Source organism: Pollicipes pollicipes, unplaced genomic scaffold (assembly GCF_011947565.3).
Source record: "Pollicipes pollicipes isolate AB1234 unplaced genomic scaffold, Ppol_2.1 Scaffold_3087;HRSCAF=3621_pilon_pilon_pilon, whole genome shotgun sequence".
In the NCBI taxonomy this organism is placed as follows: Eukaryota; Metazoa; Arthropoda; class Thecostraca; order Pollicipedomorpha; family Pollicipedidae; genus Pollicipes; species Pollicipes pollicipes.
The window spans coordinates 38,085,616-38,104,519 of NW_023596225.1; positions in this window are offsets into that span (position 1 = coordinate 38,085,616).

Here is an 18,904-nt window from a genome sequence, read left to right on the forward strand (position 1 = left end):
TGGGACCAAGCGCATGCCATCCCTTCGGCGGCCACAGGGTCACTTATTTCACTGACGTCATCGACTCCTGTCCAATCAGACGACTCCTGCGCATCTCGTGGTGCAACTTTAAAGCCAATGTTACGGGCAACCGACGGCCGTGTCACGGGACCATGTGACTTAGTGCTGGTATACAAGTAGACGACAGTTCGCGCCCTTGAGTGGGACTCCCGATCCAGCCGAAGCTCCAGTCCCGATCACAGGATTCGTAATGCTGTAATCGTTGCAATTTAAAGATCCCGAAAATGCATGCTCGCACTGGCTATTACGCATAAACGGATTTTGTTTTTGAAGATTTTTCGTACCATTTAAAAAGCGTGGTCAACAAAATAACATCAAACACCAATAACTGCTAACAGCACTTAAGTATGTGATGACCGTCACCGCTGGCTGGCTCACATGGCTGGTGCTGGAGACCAACCTGAGCCGTAATCGATGCATCATGTCCCGCGCCCAATCATGAACTATTGGTCCACAAACGGCGGACGAGATATGTTCGAAGAAGCTAAGTGGCATGTTCACTGGCCCCATTACGTGCTAGCCGCAGGCACGGAAACTACCGAGGGAATTTTGTCAACCTCATTATGTGCTTGCCGTAAGTGAAGACATTAACGAGGGAATTTAAAAAAATACGTCAAAATCGTCGTTCCTGCGGTGGGTGTAGCATAGGAAACAGCGACCTCACTTGCAGGGAATGCGTAACTTTAAAAGTGGTGTAGCCGATGGCAGAGCTGGGACGGGAGGAGAGCCATCCTAACAGTATGGAAAATCGTGCTATGTAACTGTAAATATGTTTCAGCTTTCCACAAGCGATCTATCTGTGATCCACATGGGTGGAGTGCTCTTTCATGTGCGACTAAGTTCATGATTGTCGGCAGACATTCTCAAATGCTTCACCCAACATGAACTTTGCGATGCGGTTCCATGCACCAATTTGATAAAGACAGTGAAGCGGCCTGCCAAAATACCAATCAGTCAACTTGCATGGGGACCTCAGTTTTGCTATAACAGCGGAAACTTTCAGATTTGACGACAGTGGAGGCATCGGCCCCAATCAGTTGCCCAAAAATTATAATCGGAGTGAGTATTCCTGATAGAAGACCCTCCCCACGCTATGACCCCACGCTACTCCCCACGCAAGTGAATGGAAAGCCATTTATTTACGCCGGATGTTAATAAGCATGAACAATAAATCTCGGCACCTGGTCTGAAACTTTCCATGCAAAAGTAGTTCAATTGGTCACTGCCTGCACTGTACCCAGTAGCGCAGGCGGCAAGGTCACAGCGGGCACGTGCCTCCCCCCCCCCCCTTAGGTTCCGCAAGTGAGTTCGGGATCTTCGGGCCCCTCTGAACCTACGATTAAGGGCACGATTTCAGGACCCGAAGGGCCCGAAAGGCCAACCGGAGGTCTCATTTAGGAACCCCGGCCCGCAGGGCCGGCACTGTAAGGCCAGCCGGAGGGCCCTGCACGCTGATCAGGGGTCCCTGAGTCAATAACGGTTCATACTTTGGCCAGACACCACCAGTAACGCATAGTCAGCTGTGTGGCGGCATGGGCTTAAGGAGCCATTTCCCAAACAGTGACAAAGCCGGGATCAGCGATTTACATTTCTCGGGGCCCCACAGTGCCATCAGGGGCCCTGTGTTGTCAAGAGACCCCGATTACGACAGAGGCGGTGTTCGAGGAGACCCGAAGAGCCTAGAGGGCCCACCCGGTCCGACGATCAAGGGCCCGATTGGAGGATCTAAACGTATAAAGGGCTAGTTGAAGTTTTATTTAGGGGCCCTGATCCGCGAAGAAGTACCCTCAAATAACGATCAGAGGGCCCTTAACGCCGATTGGGGACCCCTGAGCCGATATGCGCCCATATGTCGGGCAGGTACCACCGTACCACATAGTCAGCTCCGTGTCGGTGTGGGTCTGAGGGCCCACTTCTCAATCAGTTATGAATTCGGGGCCAGTGGTTTACACTGATCTGGGGCTTTGTATCTGTCAGGGGTGCACAGCGCCTAGCAGAGGGTCCTATGTTCACAAGAGCCCCGAGCTGACCAAGAGAAGCGTTCGATGAAGCCCGAAGAGGGACCCGGGCCGCCCACTGGAACCAGCGATCAAAGGCCCGGTTGGAGGGCATGAAGGCTGAAGGACTGGCTGTAGTTCACAAAAAGAATCGCGGCCCGCAGGGCCATGACCTGAAATATCAATCGGAGGTCCTCTTGCATCGTTTGAGGAATCCCTGAGACAATGCGAGTGTCTAAGCCGGTCAGAGATCACCTACACCGAACAGTCGGCTCCATGTCCGTCTGAGCCCTTGAGACCGATTGTCCAGACAGAAGCGAGACCGGGGTCCGCGATGTGCAATGTTCGGGGTCCCTGACATAATAAGGGGCTCCTGTGTCGATTAGGGACCACAGTGCCGAACAGGGGTCCTGTGATGGCAATTGACCACGGATCGGAGCGGTGTTTGAGGGGGCCCGAAGAGGGGCCGAAGGGTCTCGAGACCAAAAATCAAAGGATGGCTGAAAGGCCCAATGGTCTGGCTGTAAGTCACATTAAGGACCTCCGCCCATAGGGCCGTGATCTCAAATGTCAGTAAGATGATCTCTTGCACCCGTAAGGACCCCTGAGACAGAGCGCTCCTCTATTTCGGCCAGAGATCACGAACAACGTCAGCTCAGCAGTCAGCTGAGTCGACAGTCAGTCAGCTCAACAGTCAGCTCCATGTCGATCTGAGCTCTCGTGGCCCATTTTCCAAGCAGGAACAAGGCCGGGCGCGCATTTCACTTTGGTCGGGCTCCTGTATTGTTCAGGGCCTCGCAGTACTTAACAGGGTGCTGTGGTTATTCTGTATCAAAGAGGGTCCTCAAATTGGTCAGAAGAAGATTCGCACAACAGGGACGGGGACGGGAGCTCGAAAGGCAGAGGGTCTCTTGCGTTGGTCGGGACCCTCTGACAACTGAAAGAAACAAGAACCTATGATGAGTGCTCACATTGAGGCAATAAAAGAGTTGTGCCATTCAGTGTCCTCGGTACCGAACGGTAGACCCTCCAAGCTTATTGCAGCATTGATCTGTTAAGCCCACCTGGAGTCTATGTGTCAGTTATTTGACCACCTGCGGTGAACAAGGATGTTGCTGAGTTGATGACGGTTCATGCGTCGACCTAAGGTCAACGGCGCGGGTCGGAAGGCCTCCCACGTCAGAAAGTGGACCAACGTGATGTGATTTATCCCGCTAAGGGCGTCAGGATCGGCCAGGGGAGCTGCCCCGTGTCGCCAAAATGACGGCCAGAAGACACACCGCGGTGGGACGGAATGGCGCATTAGCCCTTGACTGGGAACAACAACGTGCCCCGTAGTGTTGCACTCACGGGGCTTCCTTACCGGAAGGATGTAAGAGATCTCATTAGTGTTTGCGCACAACGCCATCCCGTGTTTGCGTGAGAACGTTCATTATTTTGACGAATCGAATAGTTAAACAAATACCATCAAAAGGTTTTAGCATGCGCGCCGAGTGCCGATAGTGTGGTGGTTAATACGCCTGCTTTAGCTACTGCACGTCTGGGAAATCACGGATGCGGAGTTCGATTCTCCGCATTGCCCGTCCTTCCCTCCAGAATGAGAGGCTGGCGGCACCATACAGCTCCGGCAGCTGAGTGCGTCCTAAGGCCCCAATGGCACACCCCTAATCTCGGGGAGTGAGGAAAGCGACGGCTTGGTTCGCAGTTTTCTTAAAACTGGACGGTGTTGGCAAGTGCAAGCAACACCAGGGGGCGGGCGCCGAGCGCCAGCAATGGCTACCGTAAAATGAAGTTTCTGAATATCTTTCGAAATGAATTCGCACAGTTCAAAGATTACACTGGGCGAACATTTTAACAACAACTCTGAACAGTTGCAGCCACACCAAAAATAGAGATTTTGTCCTTACTCTTCCAGTTTCACCACCAGATTCCTGCACCACTTCGCGGGGCTGTAAAGACCAATAGGTTATTGTCATCAATCTAAGAACCACACAGGTGAAAAATACGCCCGAAATATATCTAAATGTACAATGCGGTGCCCAAAAGCGTTCAAAGGTACTTCCTTAAGATGGGTCACCATTTTCGTTCACCTGTTGGCCATGGCCTCGTATTAGCCACGGAGCTAACACTGCGCGGCCTAAGGAGACTGCAGCGCCTGGCGTCGAGTATTTTGGTTACTGAAATATGCGAGCGCGCTTGCTCAAAACTGCGATACATAATCTGTACCACTAATCGATTCTGATTGAATGCTAAAGACATCCAAACAAACATGGCTTGGCCATGTTAATACAAATTGTTGACCCATTTTGATCTTTAATTTACATTCGTGGAATCATTGCTATCTCTGCACAGCCCAGATAAGAATTCTGACAAAGCTGCTGAGCTCTATCGGTTTAAAAAGAGCCCACTAGACCATTGCATTATGGAAAGCGTCGGCGATTTATTTCATGTTGTCACTGAACGCATCATTTTGTCAGCTTATTTACTACAAACTGAAGGTAGAATTTGTCTCGCAGTAGCGCCTGCCATATATTTTAGCCATAGAAGGTAAAAATATTCCATATATTTACATATTTATATACAAGCATAAGTAGGCATGCTCTCAATAACAAATTGGTCATATCCCGTTCGGGGGGGGGGGGGGGGCTTTTACCATCAGAGGGCCTTTTGTCAACCCTGTGCCCCCCTTTGCCAAGGCCCTGGCTGCGCCCCTGACTGCAACCTGCCCGTGGCAGGGCAGGGTGGGTTCGAGTCGCTTTGGCGCTCGCTAGTTGCCACCGGATGTCACGGCATGCGGCCGGCGGCAGCGGCTGATCAAGGTGAGGTGACATCAGGGGGCGGGACGGCCGCGCAGAGCACTGGGGCATTTATCCTTCGCCACAAAACGTTTTTGAGCTAATGCAAGACGGAAAATTTCTTCAGATGAACCGGAATTCTCCGATCGAATGGCAGGTCAGGGTTCACACATTAAGCGCTGTTTATCGTGAGCTTCGATTCCAAACATGCATCCCATCAATTCCTTAAAAAAGTTCGTTCGAACGCCATGCCCGAAAAACAGGGTCTCGAGATTGGTTTGACGCCGACAGCTGTACCTCGCAATGAAATATCCCGGGAATCACGTTTCTATCAACTGCCAGTGACGCTGGCTAAGCCCAGTCTGGGTATACATGGTCATTTCAAGTGACCGCAAACAAGAGCGAACTCACAAACGTTGTGCGTACTTACCTACCCTGTCACACCATCAATAACCCGCAAACTGTCAACAAGGTGATATGTGCTGGGGTGTTGCGATCCCGATCGATGCATTGGGTCTTCACAGGTGCAGACATTAAACGCCCCCCCCCCCCCTCCCTTGCAGCAAATGGAATGCTGTGAGTGGGTCAGCATGTACCGCGATGGGCATTGCCCATGTCTGAAGAGCATTGGCATCAAGGTATATTTTATGACCGCATTGCATGAGCCACAAATGTCGTTATTAAAACCATGATATCTCCTTAGACCATTGAGGCTTGATGACCAGGAGATCCTGTGCAGTATGTCGAGCATATATGACATGTAATATTAGGTAGCGTGAAGGCCCAGATGTCACAAAAAACACTATCTAGCGTTTGGTGGATGTCGTTGGAACGCGATAACAGTTCCACAAAAAATGGCCGATGTCCAGCAGCCTTGTTGCACAATTTGACCCCATTGCTACGGCTGAGACAGTCCCTCGGCACTTCCAATGCCGCCTCGAACTGCCAGCCCTCGGACAAGGATCGCCACGTTGGTTGGCAACGGCTGAACTCGAAGGAATGGCAGGCGCGCCGCATTGGCACCGGTGAAAGCGTCACAGCATTGGCGCACCCCGCTGCACCCACCACGTGACTGATAAATCGCCTCTTCATCCGGACGGAGTCGGACAGGTTGCAGCCTCCGATATCTAGCGCAGGTGGTTGAGCGTCCAGATCTGCAAACCCAGATGCTTATTCAGCGGGCTTGAAACAGACGTTTCTACGGCGACTGATCTGGTCCGCTTGCCGGCTGGTCGATCTCCGGTTCCGACGTCCGAGACTCAGGCGCGCGGACCACCGACGCCAGCTTCGGTCCCCTGGAGCGCGTGTTTCACTGTATTTCTGCTCACAAACCAAGTGTCCAGCCAGGTGGCTACAGCGGGGAGGACTTGAGCCAGGAGACTGAGGACGAGGACGGGCACCGGAGTCTGAGGACTACGTGATGGGTCGTGAAAAGGCTTGCTTCGTAACCGGAGGTCATGGGTTCAAGACGTGCTATCGGCAGTCCCCCACCTCCACCCACCCTCACCTTTGGTTAGTTGGCAGGAATAAGATAAATATCGTATCGGCACTTTGTGTCCGCGATCATGGGTGCAGCTAATGCGGGGGAGGGGCGGCACGGGCTCTCCCGGACCCGCAGTCATCTCCATCGTCATCAAGGGCGGCGCAGCAGGGGTGGGAACAAGCATAGGTTTAGTAGATGGCGAGGAGTTTTCCAGTGTTTGCAGGCAGGGGTGGTGCGAGCAAGAGTGTGTTTTTGTCCCCTCAGCATTTTGAGAGGCTCCTTTCGCAAACACTGAAGGTTTTAAAGCTGCACACGTCTTACCAAAATTCAGACGATAGAGGTCCTTATAACTGATATAGCTATAATCGGGCTTAGAAGACCTGCTAATGCATCAAGAGGGTCTTCTTCTAGAACAGAAGGGCTCTTTGTGTTGAAAATTTATTTGGTGCCTCAGGCTTGATTAGAAGGCACCCTTTATATATCAGGAGGCTCCTATTCTGAGCCGGGAGGCCCCGCTCGCGCGTAAGGTCACTGCTCCGAATAAGGATGCCCTGTTTTTGGAAAAATGAGGCCCTTCGTCGGGTTTTGAGGTCGGTTCGTGAATAGCATGGATCCTGTTCTGGATTAGGAGGCACCTTTCTGCAGCAGAAGCAGTGGTGGAGCCACGGACTTATTTGGGGGAGGGGGGCAGATATTTTTGGAAGGGACATCGCACAAAATGGGGCCTGTTCACAAAGGGGTCTCCAAGGCAGTATCGTATTCAGGGGGGGGGGGGGGCGCAGCGTACACGTGCCGGCGTTGTCGAACCGTTATGTTGTTCAACCCATGTGAATAGACGAAAACTAAAACAATTCAGAACAGGGGTTTTGTTATTAATACAGGGCATTCCGACCCAGCAATGGCACAATCCAAACCAAATCACACCCATCACACAATCCAAATCACATCCCCGCGGAGCCGCCCTGAGCGCCATAGATAACACCTGATACAAAGCTACAATGAGCGTGATTGGTTATCACCGAGCTCCTTCCCCCTCCCCCCTGTTAAGAAGTTAAGGTATGTCCCTGGCTGCAGTGCCAATAGCTCGTAATCAGTGTTTCATGACGAGAAAAAAGCAGCGTGATCCGAACGTTTCGCGCAAATAGGCTGACCATTTATTGAGGATCAAGGAAGGAATATTTCAAAACCCGGCCGCACCAATGATCCGGCCGCTTCCGCTTCAGCCCTGCCGTACGTCAGACACTGCAGATGACAGTTCGATGATCTGTCATGACGTGAGCATTGATGTAAACAAAGTGCTGCAGCTAGAGCGTTGAAATTCCGTGATTCTTCTTCATCAGTCTGGCATATCCCGACCAGCGTGTGTTTCTTTTCGCTGCTCAGTGGCAGTGCGGTAGATCCGCACTGTCAGTGGACGGTACTGAGTGCGAATGCGGTTTGTAGGGTTTTATCATGGATGTCAGGACGAATGGCGACCTGCCAGAAGCATGCCTCAAGCACGTTACACTTTTTGCTTTGGGGGCTTTACTTCGTCCCACTGAAAGTCGGTCTGTGACTGAAATACGATTTCATCGCATGAAGCGAAGATCGTCAATAATTTACCAAGTCAGTTGAGGCATTTCGATCGACATAGGCGTGCGGGAACGATTAGCAATCATGGTAGCACCCGAATGAGTCGTCGTCCGCTTTTTGTTTAAATCGAATACTGAGTGGTAAATGATGAAATGGCGTTGAAATATCATAAAAGTAAGTGGTCATTGTGGTACTGTTCGGTTTTTTCGTTTTTTTGTGTATTGCTTAACAGTCCATAGAGAATGCGAACGTTGCATAGAAAACTACAAGAGGTGACAAAACGTGTCGAGGAGAATACAGCTGTCGGACCGTGGCAAGTGTTTTTTAGCTTTTTAGGTTGCAACTTTTTATCTCGAGCAGGCTGTTAAATAATCATGAAGTTTTTATGCCAACCTAGCAGTGTTCAGACATTGGAAGAGGCGGAAATGCTAACTCACAGGACTGAGGCTGTATTAAATGCAGAGGAGCGGAGGTTGAAATTGTATGCGTATCAACACTGCATCAAACTTGTATTTTTATCCGCTAACTTCGCATATCCAGCACCCGCCACCGCCACTGGAACATCGTCAGAGGCGGATATAGGTAAATCAGTATTAGGTGAGGGGTAAGCTCTGTTAAACTTTACAAAGCTCTGCTGTTTATATGTTTTTATCGGCCCCTTTTCGAAATACTGCGTCACAGTTATAACAACAAGCGGAAAAATGGAGCGGATGTGGACGTTTTAAACTAAAATGAAAATGGCAGATTAACACACGCTCGTTATCATGAGTATGCCGCTTACGTTTCTTGAAGTCCTTGTTCGATACAAAACTTAGTTAAGACCACAACAGGGGTTGATCCCCATTCAGGGATGGGGATCTCTGGCCCCCAACTTTGACAAGAAAGTGGGTAAAATACGTGGAGAACCGGTTTGTTGTCGTATCTTGGAGGTACGTTGGGTCATTTTTCACTACTCAGACCCCAACTCGCTTTCTGAAAAGACGTCTCTGGACGACGAGTTTTCTTCGTGATCTCGTGCGTCGAAGGCGTTCCCACCCACAGATTTCGAGATTGCCGGGGTGGAGGGCCAATTGATCCCCACACCGATTCCAAACGGAATTCGTCGCACGAAACTAGGATTAACACGGCAAATACAGCTGTGCCGCCATACAGCCTTCGCATCCCAACCGCTTCAACCGGCCAGCACCCTGCCGCCCGAGAAGCGTACGGTGACCTACGACGCCCCCTGCAAGCACGCACTCGCTGCCGCCTCTGGCTATTCACGCTGTACCAGACTGACCCCTCCACGTCGGGGCGGAGAGAAGAGAGAGGGAGAGGGAGATAGGCGTTTGGACCTCCTGGTGCATTAGCGCACGGGTGAAACCCATCGGCGGCCGAGGTGACTGCCGCCCTCCCGGCGCCGCGCCGCACGCTGCCCATTGGTCGCCTTTCCCTCGTCGCGTGACCTAAGGGGGTACGTAACCACGCGGCGGCGACGGTGGCGGCGGAGCCGACCTGGCCAGACCCGCGGCGGGGTTGCGGCGGCTCGGACGGCGCCGGACGCGAGGTGACCCTGCACACTGCCCCGGGACCACCAGCGCAGAAGGTGAGAGTGGTGGTGTTGGCCTCGAATAGGGTACGGGTGAGGGGCAGACCAGGGGACGGACACCCGTCCGCTATCATGGACGAGAATCAAGGTAGAGGAACGTGAGAATTGTCATTCGTGGGCAGCTTGCTGTCTGCTGATATCTTCACGCAAGTGATTTATTGCTTGTTTCTCGGCACGCTTGACCGCGTTTGATAGGGAATACTGATCCAGACTGCTAATGATTGTTCGTGTCGTGTCCTGCTGCTTCAAAATACGTGAACTCTCGTACCACTGACATTTCACACAGCTAACGCTGGCATTTTAGGACCATCACGTGCGATTCATTTTTGCAAGAAACGACAAGTTCGAGACAAATCTACGATTCATGTTCTTTTATAGGCTATTTAACGGCAGGATGACTACAACAACAATGGGATGTCGAAGAATGGGCTGCCAAAGTCACCAAAAATTGCACGTTCTTAACTTTGTTGCGATCACCAATTACCATAAATTCGTTGTCAAGCGTCCATGCGCGGTGATGCAGTGCATATATTTACTCGGAATATATCGGCTAAGTCACGTATGCGGAGTTAATGTCTTTTATTGGGAAACCTGTTCTAGAATCAAGTGAAGTGGGTTCAAACGGTATTTTAGAAGCTATGCGGCATTTATCCAAGCGCCTTCACGAACCACCAATACCGCGTCGATCGTATCTTACCCATTCCTTTAATAATTCACGCAGGTATTTTTACGAGGATTGTGTTCGTGGGCACAGCAGCAGCCAAGCGCACGTGTCACAATTACCGTTTAGGTTGATTTGAAATGTCTCAATCTCATCAACCTCTAGAAAGAGCATGCATTGTCTGAGAAAATTAACCTATGGGAAAAACCAGAGCACGTACATGTTTACATGGCACGGGTCTGACGAAACTGAGGGTAAGCGCTTGAGGCCCGGGCGCGGTAGCATTGTCTGAAGTGCATCACACAAATATCGCGCAAGTTCCATGTAATTCCCATGCCATTTCCCTTTCATTACTCGCGCTTTACTATCGGCCTGGCTCATCGGTTTCCTTGTAAAAGAAGCGAACAGAACATTGAATCATCACCAGACATATTACCAGCATATTACTACGTCATTCTGCTGCGCAATTCGTCCGGCCAGTGCAGCGTTTACCTCCCAAATGTCGGTCATTGGGCCACGCCAGTTCTCTTCAGGTGTGAGTAGGGCGCGGCCGACTCATCTCACCGCTCTCCAGGCGCATCTCAGTTCGCTGAAGCGCCGCAGCCGAGTGCACCACACAGGCCTGCCTCTGTGGGCCTCTCTAGAAAGCCAACACTGGTCCACGTGCTCGAGAGTGGCCCCCGTGGCGCGGCGCCGCGATGCGTCGTTGTTACGAGATCGCACCGAGCCGCCGCGGCGCGTGCGGGTCATACCCAGTGTTCTCCGAAGTCTGCGGAGACCATTTGGCGCTCTGCCAGTGTCGTAATTATGGACAGTATGTGTTTCGATCGGGTTTGTCTGAGACGCCAGACGAACAGACTTCGAGAGCTGATCCAGGAGCCACACTCAGGTCAAGACGATGACTCGATGGGTTTCCCAGTTTCTCGCCCGCAGGCGAGGTCGCAGTTCAGCGTAATTACGAACCGCCACCGTCAAAAGCTATTGAACGCCTCCCGTGGATGTAGACATGGCCTTGAAGGCTGGTTTAAGGCCCGCGCCGGTTACGTTGGATTACTACATCACTTTCTGTTTCACTTCCTGCTGCTGAACGCACGGATTCTTGGTCGGTTCGACGCTCGGAAATCAGGCATCGCGCCCGCGTAAGTGTGAGATCCGAAGGACTATCGATCCCACGGTACAAACGGGCTGGCACTGAGCACTGATGCTTGCATCAAAGTTTACCGACAGGGGTTTCACTACAGTGTTACGTCACAGTGTCCTGCGAGAGTTAATGAAATGTCTCACTGTCCTCTCCTTTTCAACCCGATTTAGAAAAGGTGTTGGCTTCAGCTTTGACGCTTCCGCCGAGATAAAATAAAAACATGAGCGCGGTTTACATCGCAGGCCAATTATGCCTTCGGTCCGCCTCAGATCACTCAAGTGTTAAAATGCAGCACAAAATCGTGTTGTGCAAATATAGTGTCACAAAGCAGTGTCACCTAGAAAATATAGTAATAGGCTGCCCCCAGCAGCTGAAGGCTATTTTCTGCCCCTTCCCCTCCAACATCTTATTATCGAAAAAATATGTCACACCTCTTGCAAGCGGCAGCTGTCTTGGCACGCGCGCAGACACCGCTATCGGCTTTCTTTCCCATCGGGATCTCGACCCCCAGTCATCCTCGTTGGGATTGTGGATCCCGGCTGTCCTCCCAGCCGAGATCCCGGATCCTGGCTGTCTCCCCTTCGAGATATTTCGTCAGTTGCCCGCCGGCCGGCGCTGTCCAGGGGTGCCACCGAAGAGCGAAAGCGACACCCATTCTGGGGCCGCTTCTGCGTCTAATCGGCAAAAGAATGATGTCTGACTCGCCAATGATCGATGGGCGTAGCCGGACATTGTCACCGGTTTATAACATGACTGGATATGAATCATGCGTATACCCGACCTACTCTTTCTAAGGATCTGGGATTTCTAAAGAGCCGGCAGATTCTGAGTAAGGTCGTGGGTCGCCGAGTCATGCCCGGCATGCGCTGGAAGTTGTCCAGAAGTGTGAGTGGACGAACGCATGTGACGCGCATCGGCCCAAGCATCTTGGTTCTCAATTTTTGTCAGGGGCGCAGCCTGAGGGGAACAGGTGGACCCCGCCCCCTCCCCTAGTACTCTTCGGCATGTATATTTTACTTTAGCACCATAGACAGTATGACAGTTTTCTTATGATAAGTACGCCCAACATAAACCCCCCCCCCCCCTTCGAAAATCCTGGCCGCGGCGTTGCGTAATGCGGCTACTCCGAAATCACTGGCATCGATCAAACTCAAATGCAGCGCCACAGGACTGATTCGGTAGTTTGTACCACGCGGCCCCCCGCGGCCTGTCAATTTGGTATACTCGATAACGATGATCGGCATTTCATCAATGCAAACGAGTGACCCAGTACCTGTTGCGCGCCTTTCATGCAATCCAACGGCTGTGCGATCACTTCCACAAGGTCGGCATTTACCAGGCAATTCATCATCGGCTATAGAAGACCAAAAAGTACTGTTCATAAACCATCACCATATGTGCATGACATGGCATATGATGAAACATCTCACTATTTTTCTGCGCACCTTTTAGGCATTTGCGTGATGTTTATGCATGTACGTCTAGTCAGCTATATGTGCCTAAGCATATAGTCAGTCCGTCTCCGGTACGTATTAAGTGACAGGTCACGCATTGATGCCATCAGCAGCATTTATAAGACGAGTTAATGGTTATGACAAACCAGTTATTTGCGATTCAGTGCGCGAATGTGTTGAACAGTGTTGGCGTTTCTCCTGAGTGGAGGGAGCGTCCCGAGCTTTTCTGCCCCCATCATATGCAACGCTTAGGAACTCCTGGTCATCCATTTCTCCTTCAAACCTGAACATCGCCGGTCATACATATCATGATGGCGTAGCAATCAAACTGATGCTGACAGCTGATTCGATTGTGCTCGATAGCTGTTCTTTTTTCTCCCTCCACTTCAGCAGGACTGAGTTCACGTGCAAATTGGTGGCTAATATCCTCCGCGCTTATCCCCTTTGAGCCCTCAATGAGACTGCACTCCGCCCGCAGTTTTCACTGTGGCCAGTGGCTTCGCTTGTGGCTGCGAGAGATGGGAAGCCGCCGCTAATTACCATGTCATTACGTGCGCTGTAAAACAGCCAACGCAATTTCGCTGCTGACGCTCGGCGCAATGGGAACTCAGAGAGCCTGTGCGGAACTTCACGCCGAGAGGACGAGACGCTCTTCGACACAGGGGCTCTCGTGAGCTCGTAGTGTTAGCTCACATGAGTGGCTTACAGACGCTCCGTCAGGTCTGGTCGAGAATATGAAGTGAGTGAGTCTCATTCATAGAGCCAGTGTCTAGCCGTCGAGCCGGGTTGAGCAACACTATGACGAGGCATACTTGGAGGCTGCGTGAAGGCGAGTGAAGAGCTAGCTTTGTATGAAAGCGCCGTCTATAAATCCAAGAAATTGTGACAGAGAAAACGAAAAAGACATGTGTGGGTACGTATATGACGCCAGATTGGGAGGCGGTGCTCAAGCGCCATGTCGTATGTGCTGTTCATATCCGCACGGGTTCTCGTAATTTCCCTATAATCTGCACCCAGCCCAGCCAGTTTCCCACTTATGGGTGCTCGTTGTTCGTCGTTTCATTTGTGGCAGCCTGTGAAGTTATCTTACCTCAATTCATTGGTAGGGCTCTTTCCTATAGGTTTACAAAGGCGATAAGCTCTGTTCTATTCATTTTTCGTCTTGGCTCATATTGAAGAAATAACGTCAAAAACACGGTCAATAATTTTGCTTTGTAGCTTATTCAGGCTCATCATCGGTCCGAGGCGTTCCACCCAAAAGATTTCAATCAAGATCCAAATCAGTGCGTGAATCACCCAGCAATTAGTGCTGGTATTTTACTTGCAAGCATTGAACAGCCACCACCTCGTCGACATCTGTCCATTTGATCCGACGATCATCATCATGTGATGCCATCATCTGATGCCCTCAATGACTCAGGCCTCCAAAGCGGCACATCTGCTGCTTCATTATATCAAGAGTTATCCACTGCATCTTGCACCTACCACACAAATTTATTCATTATAGCACCACTTGATTGACTTGCAAGCAAAAGTCGAGCACAGAAAGGTTTCACAGAATCTTTCTCATTGAGATGCAATGAACGCTTAAGCCGCGCTTAAGAACATCCGGGAAATCCCCGCGCCAAGCAATCTTTACCCGAAGGTCCCTGTGCGAATTACCGAGCGCGACTGCAGCCTGCAAGGCAAACCTGTAGCTAGGACCCTCACACGATACCGCGGGCGAACTTTCACAACCTGTCTCCAGCCCCATCATCGCAAGCTGCGCCTCCCACCATCGAGGGCGCGCGCCAGCCTCCGAGCTGGGTCACGTGAGCGTCACGATAACGCTGCCTGTGGCGCGGGGCTGCAGTTGACGTCAAGACGGCGTTTGACGGCGCGCCATCCGGGTGGAATTGGTGTCAGCTTATGCCTGACGTATTCAGCTGACGGCGGGCTTTGATGTTCTTGGTTTAGGATAAGCTTCAAGCATGACCCAGATTCCAACAGTGTTCGGATAGCTCCCAGATCCCATTGGGCGAAACATAGTTATGGGATATCTAATAGAAATGTGCTTCATCACCGAACTTGTCCTTGTGAAGTACCGCCTTCAACACTGTGCCACCTTGCCTGCACAGAGGCGATCGCTGCACATTTTGCCACGTTCCACAGCATTCCGCTGCACTCACTCCACGGTTGGCACGAACGGCTTGAAATGCCGTGGACGAAGTGTGATGATGTCTGCCATTCTCGGTACAAACCTGGTCGCTGGTGTGTTGGTGGTCCGTGTGCGGTCATGGAACGACCACGAAATTTAACCAACAATCAGCAAAACAGCGAGGAGCTAGGGGCTCTAGCTGAGCTGCAAGTCTGAGTAAGCTAGACTGCGGCTCGTTTAGGCACGAACTGGTTGGGCCCTTAGCGATCAATGAAAGCCTGGCCTTCCATTCACTCCGCTGCATGTGGAAATCCCGCCGGGCCAGCAAAATCGGGTGTGCTACGGTGTTTACGTGCAGCTGAATAAATCAAAACTTCAACATAGCTGTAAACCAGACGATGCCTACACATCCTGTGAACTCGCTGACTGCTTTCCACTGACGTGAAGTTGGAATACGTCAGTGTCACGATTCAAAGATATCAACATTAACCGTTGTCATGAAGGATTGCTTGATGTGTGCAAATGTGTCCACATGCGGCCATGTAACCACTGTTAAGGGTTGGCGATAACGGGACACTTCTTCCAAAGAACCCCCTTTTTCGTTCAGCGCATCCAACGGTGTGCCTCTTGGCCTGTTGGGCAAAGCAAACATATGTGTCCGATGATATCCAGCGAATGGCTCTGTTGATCGCATGGAAGGGCCAATCACACGCGTGAGTGGACTTAGTGTCTGCGGGGTTGTCGCGGGCGAGTGCGCTGGCGAAGGCAAATATTTGAACAATGTGAGTTCGAGGTAATTGAACAAGTCTGGTTCCCCAGTCCCAGCAGACGTATCCTATGTCAAAGGCTGAAATATGTGGTGCACAAAAAAATGCCGGAATTAGGCTTTAATATGGACACGAAACCAATTAGGTGGCATGCTCAATTTCCAAGACATCTTCATTTTAAATAAGTTCCTTTTTCGGATACTCGGCACACTTCTCCAAGTCTGGCGACCCGTCCAAAGGCACGCCGGCCCGTCCTGGCGCGTGCCTGAGAGAGTGAGCGGGTACGTGTGTGAGCTCGAGCGGAGTCGACCACGCGGAAGGCTGGACGACATCGTATTCAAAGTGGACCGGCACCTGAGCCGCACAATCGACGCGCCATGGCCGTTTTCACCCGATGTTGTAATCCGGCGCCGGTCCCGAAAAGCAAACGCGTCGGCATGCCCGCATAGAATCTGGGTTAATTATTGTGTGCGGCACTTGGCGACAACTAGAAGCCGCCACGCCTGTCCGTCACAGGCAGTTAGAGCCGGACGAAGGTCGTCGGGCAGGTTGTCCGCGTCCTGGAAGTGTCCCCTGTCGCATGACGGGGTTGTTGTGATGGCGGACCTGTTTGGCTATCGCTCACTCCAGTCACCGGTTTCTCGGCGCGTGCCGTGACTTGGGGACGCCTCCGATGATATCTGTGGTCTGCGCTTCGGGTGAGAACCTCACGCTCGATCGAGGGTGCGCCGGGTGAAGTTAGCTCTGCTCCGTGCGCAAGGTTGTGTGGTGCGGTCGCGTGCAGAGGAGGGGGCAGATGCTGACCCCCCACACGCCAAAGACAGCATGAGACCCTTCCCTCCCCTGTTATTACGAGAGCTCCCTTCCTGATTTGCTCCCCAAAAAACGAGACATGTCGGGAACATAACGTTTTTGGAGCATTCCCCAAAAATACCTGGTTGTTATCAAGTTTCAGGGTTAATATTCATTTCACAAACTGACCTCAGGGTTTCAATGATCTATCAGTTGCATAAAGTAACCGACAAATATCGCGGTGGGGTGGACAATTTTGCTCCTCCCTTCACTGCACGGAGTAAGGTTAAAGGATTCTTCATTGACTCATGACGTCTTAAATTCTTTGTACCACGCCCCATTCCACTTTCGTATTAATTGATTAAAAACTGCCTTACATTTACAGCTATCACTAGTCGACAAGAAGACCCGGAAAGGTTCATTGAAGCTGGCATGCTCCGACCATTTTTGTACATATTTCGACACCATAGTTGACTTTTTCATCGATACCCTATATAACCTTAATAATTGGAGGCATCAGCCTCTAGACGAGAGATTGAAGTCGCCTACAGTTGCTTCTGATATCTACAAACAACATTATCGCCAGATTCCATCATTATCATATTCATCATCGCGGCTGGATGTTTAATATGCCACGTGTTTCTTAAGTGATTGGGCTTAGCACGTGTTTTCTAACATTTGTGGCTCGGCCTTGAGACCACATTGCTGCCTCGGAATGTTTTTCATCACACAACAAATGCAGAACATCAAAAATATTCCTAATGGTGCACATCTTGAACTTGCAGTGCCGCAACGTTCGGGTTTGAAGTATTCCCGTGATGCCGGTGCATGCTGGATAATCGCATTGGCCCTTCATGGGGGCTGGCTGGGACCACTGTCATGTCTCAGCTTTGACAATGTTAAAGCTGAAACATGACAGAAATGCTGGAACACCGGGGAAACGCCATGTTATGACTCGAAAAGAGCAGTCACATGAATTCGAATGGCTGCGGATATCTGCGTGCTTTTGTTTGTTTTGCCTTTTTTCTTCGATGGGTGGTCCAATCTTCTCGAATATGCGTGAGTATAACAGTTTGTGAAGATCAATAACAGGGGCATTACGTTGCTACACGTGACCATTCTGTAGACGCATTATGACAAGGAGTTCATACTTGTGGTGTGGCATGCGTCAGGCAAAGTCGACGTTCTGAGTTCATTGCACAACGTCGACCTGCGATAGACACGCTGAACTGCCGTTTTCGCAGAGAGGATGGAGGCACTAGCCGTGGTGCTGCTGTGCCTGTTAGCCGCCCTGGTGACTGCAGACGCCACCGCCAGCGAATCTGACCTCGAACGACTACTTCGGTATAATGTGACGAGCTCTGGTGAGTAAGCCAGAAGTGTTGAAGCGGGGTTAGGGACGAAACTATAAAGATGCGCGCTTGAAATGAGGCTCTGGTACCCGTGTTCGCTCCTTTATTAAAAAAAAACGAATATTTGGATTAAAATGACGCGTGGCACCATTTGCTGTCATGCTTGCTTACTGGTTGATGGTATGTCGAAACGTTCGATAAATGCAACGTTTGTTGTGGCTTGCTTATGGTCAAAAATCTTTCAAAAACTGCTCCGTCTCCTTGACAGCCTTTAGTGTCAGGCTAAGGATTGCGCTTCATATGACACTGAAATGTTAGCTGACCGTGCACAAAAGGATGTCCCGTTCTAAAGCTGACCTCCCTCCATGTTCAGCCGCCATGCATGTCCGCCAGTGAACAGTACACATGAACCTGTCGCCAAGGGCAGCGGAAGAGGTAAGAATTAGCGTAGCCGAACTCACTGCGTTTATTTATCTCGTTGGGCTCCACCTATTGGGCCAGACCCAGCGTAAGAGACGTAGATCGGAGACCACGACACAAACGCTGAAATGTGGTGCAACGTCATCTTCGTTTTTGTGCCGCGACGCATCTATGCGTTTTCCGCACCGACACATGCCCTGTGACTTCTCAGAGAACGAGGCGCACAGCAGGCAAAAACGCCTCATCGCCTACAACTACGACGAGAGACGGATAACATTTCCGCCGGGGACGATCTTCATCTTGACTCCAACGCTCGCGGTGCCCTTCCTCAGAAATCTTCCGAAGGGATACGCTTCGGATATGACAATATCCGTTCCTTTCAAAAGTAAGTGCCACATTTTACGTTCACGCGAATCTGGACTGTATACTTGGAATGGGTTTCTTTGGTGGGTGTCTTGCGTTGTCTGATGGTTGCCTTTGACCGAGAGCACCGCTTCCGCCAGCGCCGGCCGATCCCTGTTACCGGGACGGCGCCGCATGCTGGGGGGGGGGGGGGCACGCCAGCCAGGTGCCCGCGCGCGGGGACGAGGTCAGCGGTGACCCTGTCCCGCCGCTGTCCGGGCACGGGGCCGAGGTCAGCGGTGACCTGTCCCAACGTTTCTCGGGAGCGGGGATTGGGTCAGCG